Below are 14,522 nucleotides of genomic sequence, written 5' to 3' on the forward strand. Positions count from 1 at the left end.
GCGCTGCAGTGGTTTACTCAGAGATCGCCTTTCTGGTTCTGGTTTTGATTGGGACTGGCTAGGGTCTGGTGCTGTGGTTCTGACTATTGGTTAAATGGTCCTGGTTCTGTTGCTCTTGTCTTGTATAAAGTATTACAGTGGATTACTTAGAGATCCCCTTTCAGGTCTGGTTCTGGTTCATCACTGGTTAAGTGATCCTAGTAAGAATGCATATCTGGCATATGACTCAGTGCTATATTGAGGACAGGCCAGAAATCATCTGGAAATCTCATTCCTTCCATTTACTGTCTCAGCTATCTATTTTGCAGTGTTGTTGTTGCCACCAACAACAAAGCTTGGACTGACATAAAAATTTATGTTGAGGCGTTCAGGAAATTGATTTTAGTGAATTGGTTTCATTTAAATTGGTTCCATGAATTGGTTTCAGTGATTCCGACTTGGTAGGAAAATTTGGTTCCAAAATAATTTTTCTTTTGGGTCCCTCAGACTCTGGTTCTATTTGTACCAACAATGTGAATAGAAGGTTTGAAGAGGATTTGGAGGTTTCCTGTGAGTCCACAGGCAGTGAAGGTTCTCTGCTTTTGAGGGAAGTGGCTGAATGCATGGGGCAGTTTCTCCCAAGAGCTTGTTGAACCCTTTAAAACTGATGCCTGAAAAGATACAATGGCATATAGAAGAGAAGATATGTGGTCTAACGAACACTATGAGTATGACAGACTTCTAAGAGAACACTTAGCTCCACAAAGTAATCCTGAGGATGATTACCATAGAGAAGGTAATATAGCATCCAAGAAACCACCACTGCTAGACAGACCTGGTGAAGGAGGCTACAATAAATATGACTATTGTCATGTTGATTACCAAGAATATGATGAGGGCTGCAGTTTTTCTCATGATCAAAGAAGTGGTCCACCCCACAGAGGCTATGAGACTAGGTATCAATGAACAAAGAATGATCATCCCATAAGTAGACAGCCTGACTAGAGGAACACTACAGATGAGTTTAGAAGAAAAGGTTCTACTCTTTCCATTATATGAGAGAACAATCTCCTCATAAAAGGGACAATCTGTTCTTTCAGGAATCTCCCGTAAATTGATAAGATTCTCTACACAGCAGATCTGACTCAAGTGTCAGCAGCAGAAATTACTCTCCAGAACAGAGCAAATCTTATTATTTCCACCAGTCTCAGCATAGAATTAAAGAGACCTGTTCACTCTTTGAAAATATCAAGAGATACTTCTCCCTACAATTCCACAGCAGTTCCCTCATCAAAGGTCTTGGAGAAACCTAGCAGGCTAATTGAAAAGGAGCTTGCTGAGGCTGCAAACAAGTGGCCTGCAGAAAAATTAGAGAAGACTGATGAGAATAACTTACCAGAAATTGTTGATTATGATGCTGGATCTTTGGTGCCATTATATGACAGCCACCCAAAAGAACCTGAGACAAATGCCACAGAGAATATAGAATTGTTTGAAGACAACCAGGTAACCAGTCACTCAAAAGCAGTAGCATCGAAGACCAAAGAAATTTAAAGGGTTTATCAACAAGACTGTGAAACTTTTGGGATGCTTGTGAAAATGCTGATTGATAAAGCTCCTGCATTAGAAAAGTGTGCAGTTTGCCTTGAGGCAGAATTTATGTGATATAGTTGAGTGATGTATTAAAGCATTTCATTAGAGTATGATGCCACTCAAGAATTTGGGGAGCCTTTCTAAGATTTCATACTGACACAAAAGATATTGTACTTCTATGTTAGTTTTTTTTTTTTCTGGATTGTATAAATCTTTAATATATGGAATACTTTTCTGGGTAGTTAGAGGGATACTTTACAACAATTAGCCACACATTTAGATCTTTTTATCATTATTATATTGAAAGAATATCTAAAAATATTTTATTAGTAATCTGTAGAGGGTTTTGATACATAATTAAGCATAAGACACTTGACACTCCTAGCTGTGTGACCCTGGGCATGTTACTTAATCCCTGATTGCCTCACCAAAAAACCAAAACAAAACAAAACATAATTGAGTATAAGCTTTTTCTGTAGGAAGAAGAATGTCAATTCATTTTTCCAAGTATGCTTCTTTAAACAATATGGCCTAGAAGTTACTTTTCTTTTTTTTTTTTTTCTTTCCAGGCAATCAGGGTTAAGTGACTTGCCCAGGGTCACATAGCTAATAGGTGCCTGAGGCCCGAATTTGAACTCAGGTCCTCCTGACTCTAGGGCAGTGCTCTATCCACTGTGCCACCTAGCTGCCTCAGGTTAGTTTTCTACAATACAAAATTTCAGTTTCACACACCATACAATCATATGCTTTGTCATGTGAATCTAGACTTAGTTTACCAATTAGAAATTGCATTGAAATCATTTTTTCAAGTAATTGAAAACCCACTGAATTTAGTTATTTAGCAATTCCACATGACCTATATTTTGAAACTTCAACTCAAAAGTTCTGTGACTTGATGTCATAGTTTTATTGCCTGACTTGTTTCTTAAGCCTTCAAACTTTTAAATATTCTAATGATCTACTTTCTATATTAGCTGACTGCTTGAAGTTATCCCAGTTTAAATATACTACTCTGTTGTATAAGAATTCCTAAAAAAAAATCCTAAACCTCTAATAACTTCTAGATCAAGAATATAGGCTTTTTCTTTTTTTTAATTTAATATTTTATTTCCCCCAATTACATGTTAAAACAATTTTTAACATTTGTTGTTTTTTAAATTTTTAAGTTCCAAATTCTCCCCCTTCCTCCCCCTCCCATCATTGAAAAGGCAAGCAATCTGATATGGGCTATACATATACAATCATGCAAAACATATGAATACAGGCTTTTTAATACTAAATTGTTGATTCAAAACCTTTGTGTTCCAATACCTTTGAATCTCATAAGTGCATTGAAGTATGAGTCTTATAAGATCATATCTGTGACAGATGGAAGGGAAATTTTGTGAACTGAAAGGTGAATGACATATTTAGGCTGAGATTTTCCACAAATTTTATAGTCCTAGAAAGAAATCTTTATCGACATGAGAAACAATATATTTTTTCCCATTGGTCTTTATTTCAGAGTTTATCAACTGTCTTTTACTCCAGGGATCATTAGGGATTTAGTAGATTGATTGTACCAGTGATTTCAGCCTAAAGGTTTGTTGTTGTTGTTGTTATTTTTTAGCTTTTCTTATTAGGGACTCCTAGGACCATGGATATTCTACCAATTTTTGACATTAAGCATGACAAATTTATTTTTTCTTTTTGTGGCATTAATAAGTCACAGAACTTTTAATCATATTATTATTGATGCCTACCTTCTTTATCTTTCCAGTGTCTCTTCTCTAACCTGAATTCTGCTATCATTTTTAGTGGCTTCTCTTAGTAGTGTTTTGAAGAATTCCAAACAGAAGGAGACCAAAATTATGTTCAACGTTCATTTCCAGCCAGTCATTTGTTTAAAAATCATGCTAGAATGGAAATAGAGGAAACCATATAAGCAGTACCAGATATTATGAGTGCCACACCTGAAAAATGAAAGAGTCAGAGAAAAATATAATTCCAAATCATCCCCAACCTCTCAGCCTTGCCAAATGTGGCTACTTTGAGTCATAGTTCTTGATACTTAGAATTCTAGTCCACAGTTTTTGAATGATAAACTAGAACTAATCCTTATCCATCATCTGACAGTCTTCTCCAATGTGTGTGACTATTTTATCAGCTACCCCAGTCTCAAGAAAACTAAGGCAACAGTAGTTTTATTGCTCAATTATCCATTTCTCTTTTTCCTATATTTAATTTTATTAATGTCACTTCTTGAATAAAAACTGAGAAAATACAGTAGAGATACCAAAGACAATGAACAACTTTTTGGTTGAACTTGATTAAAAATAGTTCTATTAAGTTATTATCTCATTGCAGATATTTATTTTAAATAACTTATTGGTTAACGGTTAACCAATTAAATATAGTTTTATTTTTCTTTCCCTCAAAACATTGTGTTTGGTAGCTAAAGGTTTTTACAGTTAACCATCAATAATATTTTTGTAGGAACATCCATTATTTGTAGAAAAAGGTAGACTTTAAAGGGTAACTTTGCAGCATGCAAATTCAAATGTGAACTAAAGTGGTTTATGTTGTAAGAAGTTCTCCTTGCTAAGATTTTTTTTAAAGAGATTTACTCACTATTCTCCGCAGAATATCCCCAGGTAATGTGCTGTACTGTCAGTATGTCTTCTTAAAGCCTAGCTGTGCATGTAGTTGAAGTTCAAAGGGAAAATGGAACTTTATGAGGCCCTCTTGTGTAAACTTAAAAAAAAAAACTATTTTGTTTTAATTTAAAAAAAAAAGAGAAGGGTTTAGCATTTTAGAAAGAGGTTTGAAAATTTTTTTATCAAGATAAGAAGGATATGAGAAACTTTTTGAAGAAATGCCTATAAGCAATTCAAGATTGATAATATTCTATCAAGTTACAACATTTACCAAATGGGAACTATAGTAATTGTTTTGTAGCATGGAATTATTTGAATATAGCATATTAAAATTCTGTCCTTGAAGGACCATTTGAAGGGTGTGTTCTAATCTTCATGTGGGGTATATACAGTCATAATATCATTAAGTTTACAATTTCCATATTTTAGGAGAATCTCATGGAACCCAAAAGAAGGAATGAAAATGTAAGACCATCATAATAAATCTTTGCAACCAAGCTAACTGAAAGTAGTGGGCCCTGTAATTTGAGGTGTTGGCAGCTGATGGCTCTAGGGAAAAGTGAGATTTGAATGATACTATTTGTGATTGTAATTCCAGGTTTAATTGAATTTATCCTAAAACTAAATTATTCTGTGGTCTCATTTAAAAGGAGATGTATTCTATTTGGAGAATTGTGATGTTCGACCCTCAATAGGTAGATCTTAATGCAAAATACACTCAATATTTGGCATTAAGGCAATACGCCTAGAAACTTCATGAATAAGAATTAAAGATGTAACTACTTTATACTGGTCTTTGAATTCAGTTAATATAGAATGCCAAATTGATAGATGGATAAAGTGATTTTCTATGTAAGATGATTCAGAAATGCATTCATATGAATTGATGTTATTCAACTGTCAAATAAGTTTTGTTTTAAATTCTACAATATTGTTTGGCTCCTAATTTTTCTTGTATTGTGATTTTTTGAGAAATCATTGTATAAGAAATACTGTGAATTTGAAAAATGAGATCTAGACAGTGATGTAATTATATACTAGGAAATTAACTTCTTTTTTAATTTGGATACTGTTATATTATGAGTTGAGCTATTAAAATGTGGTCATGATGTTTAAAAATTTAAGTATTTAATTTAGTATATTTTACTTTAAAACAGATAATAATACTTACTTAGTGTTTGGGGAAAGTACAAAAGTTTTTCTGTAAATGTCTTTTGAGGGCTTACTAGATTTTCAGACCCCTGGATCTTCAACCTTAGTGAAGTCATAAAATCTTATCAACCCTGTAAGAGAAGTTGCTAAAGGAATGTGAAGTTCAAAAATACTGAAGTGGTCTAATGAAAAACTAGGACCTCTCACAGCTGACATAAGTGGAATTACAAGTTTATTTTATAAAGAATGATTTTTTTTATCTGATAGACTTTTGGCTATTGCTTATGAAAATTATAAAATTGTACCTGGAATATGTAATGAAGTTACACCTTTTAGCCAACTTAGTCTCAACAAACTCCAGATTTAAAGATTTTATTTTGGCCTTAGGGGTTAATATGCAATTTCTTAAGATAATAGTTATTTGTCAACATGGAAGCTTATAGTGACCGGTGCTTTTCTGGGTTTTGAGTGAACTATCATGTATCCACTATATGCATATAATTACAGAATGTGATTATTTTCTTAATTTCTAATTGCTTTCTGCTTCAGGATGGATTTAAACTAGAAAGGACAAACAAGATAAGGCGTTCTTTGTATGTGCTTATTGTTAGCTAACCTATTGCAACAATGTGAGAAAAATAATGACCGTACCTAGTTCTAAGCTGTGATTAGGGGAGCTTGCTATTCGACATAAGCACTTTTGGTGCTGTATTTTGATATTGTTCTCAGTTTTGATTTTAGGTATGCTTGTCTGAACTATCATTAAGTCAATAATCCACCATTCATGGGAAATGCTTTGTGCCATTCAAAAGAGTGTGATTTGAGAACTGCTACAGGTGGATGTTTGTGCCTGGGAGGGTTGACAGGATGACCTTGAATTGGCAAAAGTAGGAGCCTCTTGCTCAGTTTCCCCATTGTGCTATTTCCTTTCTGAACAGGAAATTTTCTCACCTGGTTACTTCTGAGTCTGGCTTTGATACCCTGTGAATAATGTGGACCATTGCTGCATGACTGATTCTGTTTCAAAATAAAAGCTAACTGTGTCTCTTATCTGGAATCAAACAAAGCTAAGGAAGCTTGATCCTGTTATGCCCTTGAAGGGACAGTCTTGATTTTGTTATAACCATGTCCCTCCTTCCTTTCATAGCAAATTTCTAAAACCAGGGCAGGAGAACTGTAAAAGGTGGTTTGTTTGTTTAATGTTGGATCTTGTTGCTGCATACTCAAACACCTCTGAATTACTATAATTGGTTGCAAGTATGAAAGACTTAAATGTTTTACATTTTATTCTTCTTAATTTGTACTCACTATTTGTTTAAACTTCCTAACTAAGCACCTAGTTAAATAAATTCTAAGCCTTGCCATCCTCCTCTTATTAATGATCAGGTCTGCACAACTCACCTCTTTTCTAGATGAATGGGAGAATATATATATGTGCACATATATATATTTTATACATATATATGTTTCTAAGGAGATATATATATATATATATATGTTCTCAAAGGGGGGGATAGTTTCACAGATGTGATGTAATAAGACATAAAAGTCTTAAGTTTCAAATTTTGTTGAAATTTTCAATTTTAATGGAGTAGTAAATTTTGAGAAAAACAAGATTATACTATTTTCTCCAAGAACTAAGATATATGTGTGTATGTGTGTATGTATGTGTGTAATATGATTGGTGCCCAGATATTTCTATTAAAAACAATGGCAAAAGCACACATAAACATGATGTTCCTGGATGATATATTTTTATGACATATTTTAAATCATGGACTTTTTTCCTGTTTGAAGTGTTTCTCTGATAATATCAAGAAACAGAAGGCCTCATTTTATAAGTCAGGCCCTCATGGATTCTTTTTAAGATTCTTCCTTCATCCTATAGATAGAATTATCCATAGCAGGTACAAGGTTCAAGTAAAGATTGAGAGAATTTATATTATACTATTATATTAATAACTATTCATTGTGGTCCATCTTTTTTTCCTTCTGTTTTCTGTAAAGACCCAACTCCTGTTAAGGCTGGTCAATCTTTAAAGGGCATGGCTGATTGGTGAGATTTCTCCTAGCCTTCAAAGAATATGCTTGTCAATTTGGGGTGGGACCTCACTCAACTAGGAGACCTGATTTCTGTTTAGAACAGACCTGCATAATTTGGCAGTAAGTAGGGGCCAAAATTAAAATAGGCTACATTTCTTCAGGCCATTGATAGGTTAGACCAGAGACAGACTGACGATGGTCAGTTGTGACAAAAAGGAGAGTGCACAGTGGCAGTCCTACATTTTTTGTGGGCCACCCAAAATCCTTTGGCAGACCACAGTGAACTGTATGTTGTGCAGGCCTGGTTTAGAGTATAAACAAAATCCACTCTGGGTAAGCTCTTACCCTGAAGGAAGGTACCTCTATCCTTGATCCTCTCCATTAGAGCTTAGGGTGACCCAGCTCACAAAGGAGAAAACTAGCCAGAGAGGTCTGAATGGAGATGGCTTCCCCCTGCCTAGACTGTTGGAGCCTGCTGAGTCTTATGATCAAGCCACATTCTCAGCAAGAAGAGCTGGAGACTCAGCCTAACTCCTCATTAAATGTCCACCAATCAAGGTTGATTTTCACTTGTCAGAGGACTTCCCTTTCAGAAGGTACTTAAGATTTCCCAGGGTCTCCCTTGGCATCTTTGGTAACGAAACCACTGACCATCAATTTATTGATTGCCAGCTAGCCTAAATAATAAATTGTAGATCTGTTATTAATAAGGTTATCTCCACAACATTTAAACTGGTTTTCATTACAGGAAGTAGTTAACCTAGGGAACCTCTGCAAATGACTGAAACCAGGGAAGCAGATCTATGAGGAGGAACACCTCTCCAGAACCACCCTGGGCAACAAGGCCTATTCCAGAATCTCCAAGGAAAAATGTTTCCAAGGACTAGATGGCCACATGGGACAGCTAAGACTCCAGATGAAATAAACTTATTAAATGGACATTTGGAGTGGGTCACCAGAAACAAGATGGAGCAAAGAGACTTGATGCTATTTAATATTGATGGTTATACTTATATTACTCTTGATTTACTATCATATCCCATATTTTCCAATATTAATGTCTGCCTATAGGAATGTATGCATAAATCCAATTGAAAATATGCCCAGGGCAGAGACAGATATAATTTGTAAGGAAGTGATCAAAGACAGGTATTGCAGACCCTTCTGTGTTCAAAACGAGGGACTGTTAGGGGATTTTTTGATTTCCTTTTATTCCTCCTGCATCTTTTGGTTAATATTAACCTCATCTGATTAAAACCTATCCCATGGGATGTAAACATTTACTTAAAAGTCTTGGGGTAGCTACATGGCACAGTGGATAGAGCACCAGGTCTGGAGTCAGGAGGACCTGAGTTCAAATCTGGCCTCAGACCAGACACTTGACACTTACTAGCTGTGTGACCCTGGGCAAGTCACTTAACCCCTACTATGTCACACACACACAAAGAAGTCTTAAGTATTCCTTAGATAAGAAGCCAGAGGAATATTCTCAACTGTCCCTGCCTCCTTGGCAATATGTAAATCCTCCTCCTCAATAAATTTATTTGTGAATCCTCTAAATGTGGTTTAATCTGTAACCTGACTTAGTTTACCTGTTGTTTGATGAAGTTTGTTTCTTTGGAGGATGCATGAGATTATGACTCTGTTTAACTAAGTTTGTTCAACTTTTATGACATTGAAGGAAATATAGGATTATGGAGCTATCTTCTTTTTAACTTTTAAAGCCTAAGAGGAATATACAGACTGCAATATGTAAAACAAAACAAAACAAAAACCAAACCAAAAACTTCTCTGTTACGCTGATGCAATTTTGTCTGAAAGAAGCCAGGTTAGAATCCTAATGACTGTTCAGATTTTCTCTGAGGTCTGAACCTATGCTTGAGCATAATGTAGCCTAGGTTTTTACCTTCATAATTTGTGCCTTGTGGTAAATATATGTTTGGTAGCAGTTACCCACCATATGAACTCAGAGAGAAGATATTTCTTCCATAAAGAGATTATATCACAAATTATTCAATGTATTTAAGTTAATGTTTACTGGGATTTTTTAGTCTTTTACTTCTTTCTTTTTCCAGTATTTCAAGGATCTGTGATTTTGTCAGCGTGATGAATGTGTCAGCATGACAAATCTGCCAACGCAGATCACAACCCCACTAAAATACAGTAGGAAAGGTCTACGGGAGTTCCTATGATTAAAAAAAAAAAATCCATCACTTTGCAGACAACCTGGTAATGAGCCTCACTAAATTTAGCTGAGCTGGTTCCTGCCAATCTGGAGATGAGCCTGTTTTTGCTTGGGTAGGCTGGTACTTGGACAACAGATATACAGACCATCATTGGCCCCATCTTCAAAGCCTTTCCAACTTGGTGGGACCTGCCAGGACTTGTACTCTGCTGGCAGTCTTTGCTAACCCAAGACCTAACGCCCACAAGAGTACAAAAGAACAGGACCTCTATTGCCACCTGTTTAAAAAAAAGCCATCCCAATGTACTCTATGATTCTTTTATGTGTGTATATATATATATATATATATATGTATTTCTCCCTCTCCCTCCTAAGCTTCCCCAGTTATTGTGTTATTACCGTGGATTGTAAGCACATTTTATCTCATCTCCCTTGGGCTCCAAATGGTGACAGACAAGAAAATCCTATCAGGTTAAGTTTGGAACTTTGACAACCTGGGACCTTAATTGATTTGAAAATTTGGTGCTGAAATGGACAGTACAGGCAACAAGCGTGAGGAATCAGTTAAGACAGAAAGAGCACTCACTGGTCATAGTGTCACAGCCGGAAGCAACCTTAGCAGTCTTCTAATCCAACCTCCTCATTTTACAGATGAGGACACTCGGACTCAGAGAGGCTGTCCTTGCCCATCCCAGGTCACACAGGTAAGAAGTGTCAGTCAGAATTCAAACCCAGGTCCTCTGACTCCAAATTCAGGGCCCTTACACTGTAACTAAGGTGCTTCTAGGAGTCAGACTGAGTCTAGGCTGAGCTCTGCCGCTATATTGGGTAGATAAGAATAAAGTTTATAGTAAGTTCACCATTTCTCATACACATTCTGCTGTTCTGCTCATAACATCCAAATATTCAGTTTGACCAGTGGAAGAACCCTTCCCCAGGGATTCCGGCCTCTTCCCCTGCCCCCTTTCATCGGCCAGGACTTACCTAAGTGACAAGGATACCACCTGAGGAGTGGTGTCAACAAATGAGCAAAGTAACATGACCCAGTCCAGCGAAGCCATTCAGCCAGCAGGCACTGGCCTGGGCAACCTGACGATTCAGAGACAGAAGGGGAGGCCAGGATGCCTACACAAACAGATCTGAGGAGCCTTCAGCCCAGAGGTGGGAGCAACCACACTTATACCAGACATGCATATGAATGAATGAATGAAAAAGCATTTATTAAGTTCTTACTGTATGCAATGCACTGCGCTAAGTGCCGGGGATACAAATACAAAGTTGAGACAGTTCTGCTCTCAAGCTCACATTCTATATAGGAGTAGATAACACATAGAGGAAGCTTCTGCTGTACATCAGATGGAAAGGCCCAATGGTCCTTAGGGTGAAGCAGGGAAATCAGGTGGAATCCATCTTCTTTGTCATGCCATTTCTGCTGATAAAACCAATTTCTCATGTTGAACCATTTGACAGTGCCAAGAACTTTGCTAAGTGCACCCTGGGTAATATTACCTTACAAACAATTGAATAAAACATTTTTAAGTAGCTACTATATGCAAGGCACTATGCTAGGCCTTAGGGATACAAAGACAAAAGGTGAAAAATAGTACCTGCCCTCAAGGAGCTTCCATGATAGCACCATACACACAGAGCTGGAAAGAACCTTAGAGGTTCCTTAGATGGGAAAAAACTAAATCAGGGTGAAGTGACCTTTCTAAGGTCATACAGGTAATAAGTGGCACAGCTGAGACTTTTTTTTCAGCTTTATAAGATACCCACAACATCTTTATGATGTTCCTAATTGTGTACAATGTTTGGTTTGTATAAGAGGTAGAGGACAAAGCATTGGATTTGCAAAAACAAAAGATATTTATTAAAAAGAAAGAAAATGCACTGGATTTGGAATGGGAGGATGTCCCTTGCTATCTGTGTGACCTTGGACAAGTCACAGTACCTGGCACATAGTCGGCACTTCATAAATGGTTATTGAATTAAACTGAACTTCATCAATCTGGACCTTCTTCATTTGTATAATTGGGGTGGGAGGAGTTAGAATAGATTGGTACCTTAGGGGTGGGCTGTATTAAGTAAATAAAACCATGAGTCTTTCATAGGACCAATGCTCATGGCCTTTAATATAGTGCTGTGACTGTAAAAACTGAAAAATTCAATTTGGCCAAAGAGGGAATTCCCCCATCCAGGTATTTCTTCTCCTCCCCCCCCTTCAATGGTCAGGGGCCACTTAACTGATAAAAATATACTATAAGCATGTCATGAACTATGTTAACAAATGACTAAAGCATAACATTTAAGTATTACCTATTACCTCAGTCAGCCAACCTATAAAAACTCAGCCCCAGAGAAGTCATTTAGCTGGGCATCACTGGCCTGTGCAGTTTACACAGTTGAGGACTGAGAACTATTGGCCTAGACATCAAAGTATCCAATTTCACACCACCTAAATATCATCCCTCCAGTGTCACATGGTAATTATCATCTTAGTGTAAAGCCATCCTTACTGTATTGATAACCTTCCAATACCACATGAGAAATAGAAATAGTTAATATCCTTAGTGCTTTTGGGATTGAGTGAATATGTTTGGCACTTTTCATGTGAAAAATCAAAATAAGAGTTAATGAACTGAGTGCACTACCGATTTGCTCTGAGGACTTAATTAGCTTCACCAGTACAAGCACTAGTTTCCTTTTCTGTAAAATGAAGGGGTTATACTAGACATGTTGAGGTCTCTTCTAGCTGAAAAATGCTACTATCCTCTAAACTTATACTTTCTACTATGTTTCACTTAGAATGAGATAGTTAAGCCTAGAACAAGACCTAGAAAAATCTTATTGCAGATAGGAAAACTTGCCAAATGGAATGCATCAGGAACCTTTCTGAGTACCACCCAGTGAAAGGGTCATCATCACTTCATCCATGAATCACAATTGCACATAGTACATAGCTAATATCTCCAAAGTGAGTTCTCTCTAAAAGACTAAAGGATCAGTAAAAAACAAAAACAAAAACAAAACAAAACAAAAAAACAACAGAAACAAAATGGGTACATGTTAATTAAGGAAATGCCCGAACAAATTATAGTATATTAATATAACAGATTATCGGACCACTGGAAATTACAAATAGGAAGAATTCATAGAAACAAGAAGACTTGTATGAATTGATGCAAAAGAAAGCAGAACCAAGGAAAATATACACACAATGACAAAAATGTAAATGCAAACAACACTAAAGGGCATCAGAACTCAGATTCAATGTACCCACCGATCTTGGTTCCAAAGAACAATGATAAAACACACTTCCCTTCCCTCCACAGAGTCTATGGAGGCAGAATACTGCATACACCACTACATGCTGTCCTCAAGTCAATAGGTTTTGCTGAACTGTTTTTGGTTGTTAAAAGGGAGGTTTCTATGTGGGCTGAGATATACTGAGAAGTTGCTGATGCAAAACAAAACTTTATTTTAAAAAAAGTCATAGTATTAGACATGTTAGCAATATATAGCATATGGAATTCTTCATATCCTTATATAACATTTCACAATATTCTGTTTTGGAAATCCAAGAGCTGCAGAAAAGCCTCTATTACATATAGCTTTCATTAAGTAGCCAAACGTGAATAACAAAGAAAATTAGATATTTGCTGAAAGCTGAACTCCAACCTTAAAAATATATTTGACTAACTTGGAAGCAGAGAATGTGTGAGCTAATTGGGACCCTTCAGATCCCCCTGGTCCACTGCCTTCATTTTGCTGAAGATCAAAGTTTTAGTTATACAAATGCAAACACAAAGGATGCCCTACCCTGTCCTTAGCGCCCAATACAATCTCTGTAACTTTGATGACTACTTTGAGTGGGACCCCAGTAAGTGAGGTAGCCAGGGTCTGCCACCCTACACTGGGGATCTCGGCCACATGGCTCTCTGTTTAGCCTCTCCTTCGCTCCTGGCTCCACAAGTACTAGTTACCTCCTCTCCAATTTCTAGTCCCAGAGCAACTGCCCATGGAGGGATTACACTGAACTTTAGTTGACAATACTCCAACTCTTTCCCAGTTGTGGTGCATCAAATGACTGGTCTATTTAAAACTTCTGATATTTTATACCCAAGTCCTTATCCTCTATACAAAGGGTTTCTTCAAATCAAAGTCTTCATTTTACAGACAAGGAAACTGACACCCAGGCATTAAAGGTCACACAACTAGTTAGTGGCAGAGCCAAAAATGGGACCCAGATCTCCTAATTCCTACTCCACTCATCTCTCTACTATAATGATAATAATAGTAATAACAATAATAAATATGCAATTATATATTCATATAGATTCATAGCCACAGGCAACTATCACTGAAACTGTTTCTGTGAATATTGACTTCTTAAAAACTGCTAATTACAAACTTTTAAAAGGAGACCACCTATCCACCATGATCTTGGAATACTGAGGGCAGAATTACAAGTTCCCATAATCTACAGTGGGACCTCCAAAGCAGAGTACAGAGTAGAAGCAGTCATGAAACAAAAGACCCTATACAGGGCTGATTGATCATGAAAGAAAAGGTGTTTTACTCAAGCTATGTAATTTTCTTAATTCTTGACTTTGTTAGAATAGACCCAACCATGAACATTTACTTGAACAGGACAAAACCTAAAACATTCAAATATCCATTCATTGACCTTCTCAGATATTCTGACTAAATCTAATAGGCTGTAAAGATTTGAAAAAAAAAAAAGACTAATTTTTCAGTCTCACGTGAATACAATATACTTAGAGATAATAAAGATATCTCAAACTATCAGGTTCATTATAATCTGGGTTACAAATTGTAAAGTCATCAGAATTTCAAAATTGGAATCAGTTTTATAAGTATCTTTTAAAATTACCTGCTCACCTTTCAAAAATTAAGTCATTAAAAGCCTGCAA

The 14,522-nt window shown here is 36.4% G+C and overlaps 1 pseudogene; it reads left to right on the forward strand.

The window, feature by feature from the left end:
- The first annotated feature begins 663 nt into the window (after positions 1-663).
- Positions 664-1,716, forward strand: LOC114026377 (annotated as a pseudogene).
- Positions 1,717-14,522: the final 12,806 nt, after the last annotated feature.

Source organism: Vombatus ursinus, unplaced genomic scaffold (assembly GCF_900497805.2).
Source record: "Vombatus ursinus unplaced genomic scaffold, bare-nosed wombat genome assembly UNPS02004691.1, whole genome shotgun sequence".
Classification (NCBI taxonomy): domain Eukaryota; kingdom Metazoa; phylum Chordata; class Mammalia; order Diprotodontia; family Vombatidae; genus Vombatus; species Vombatus ursinus.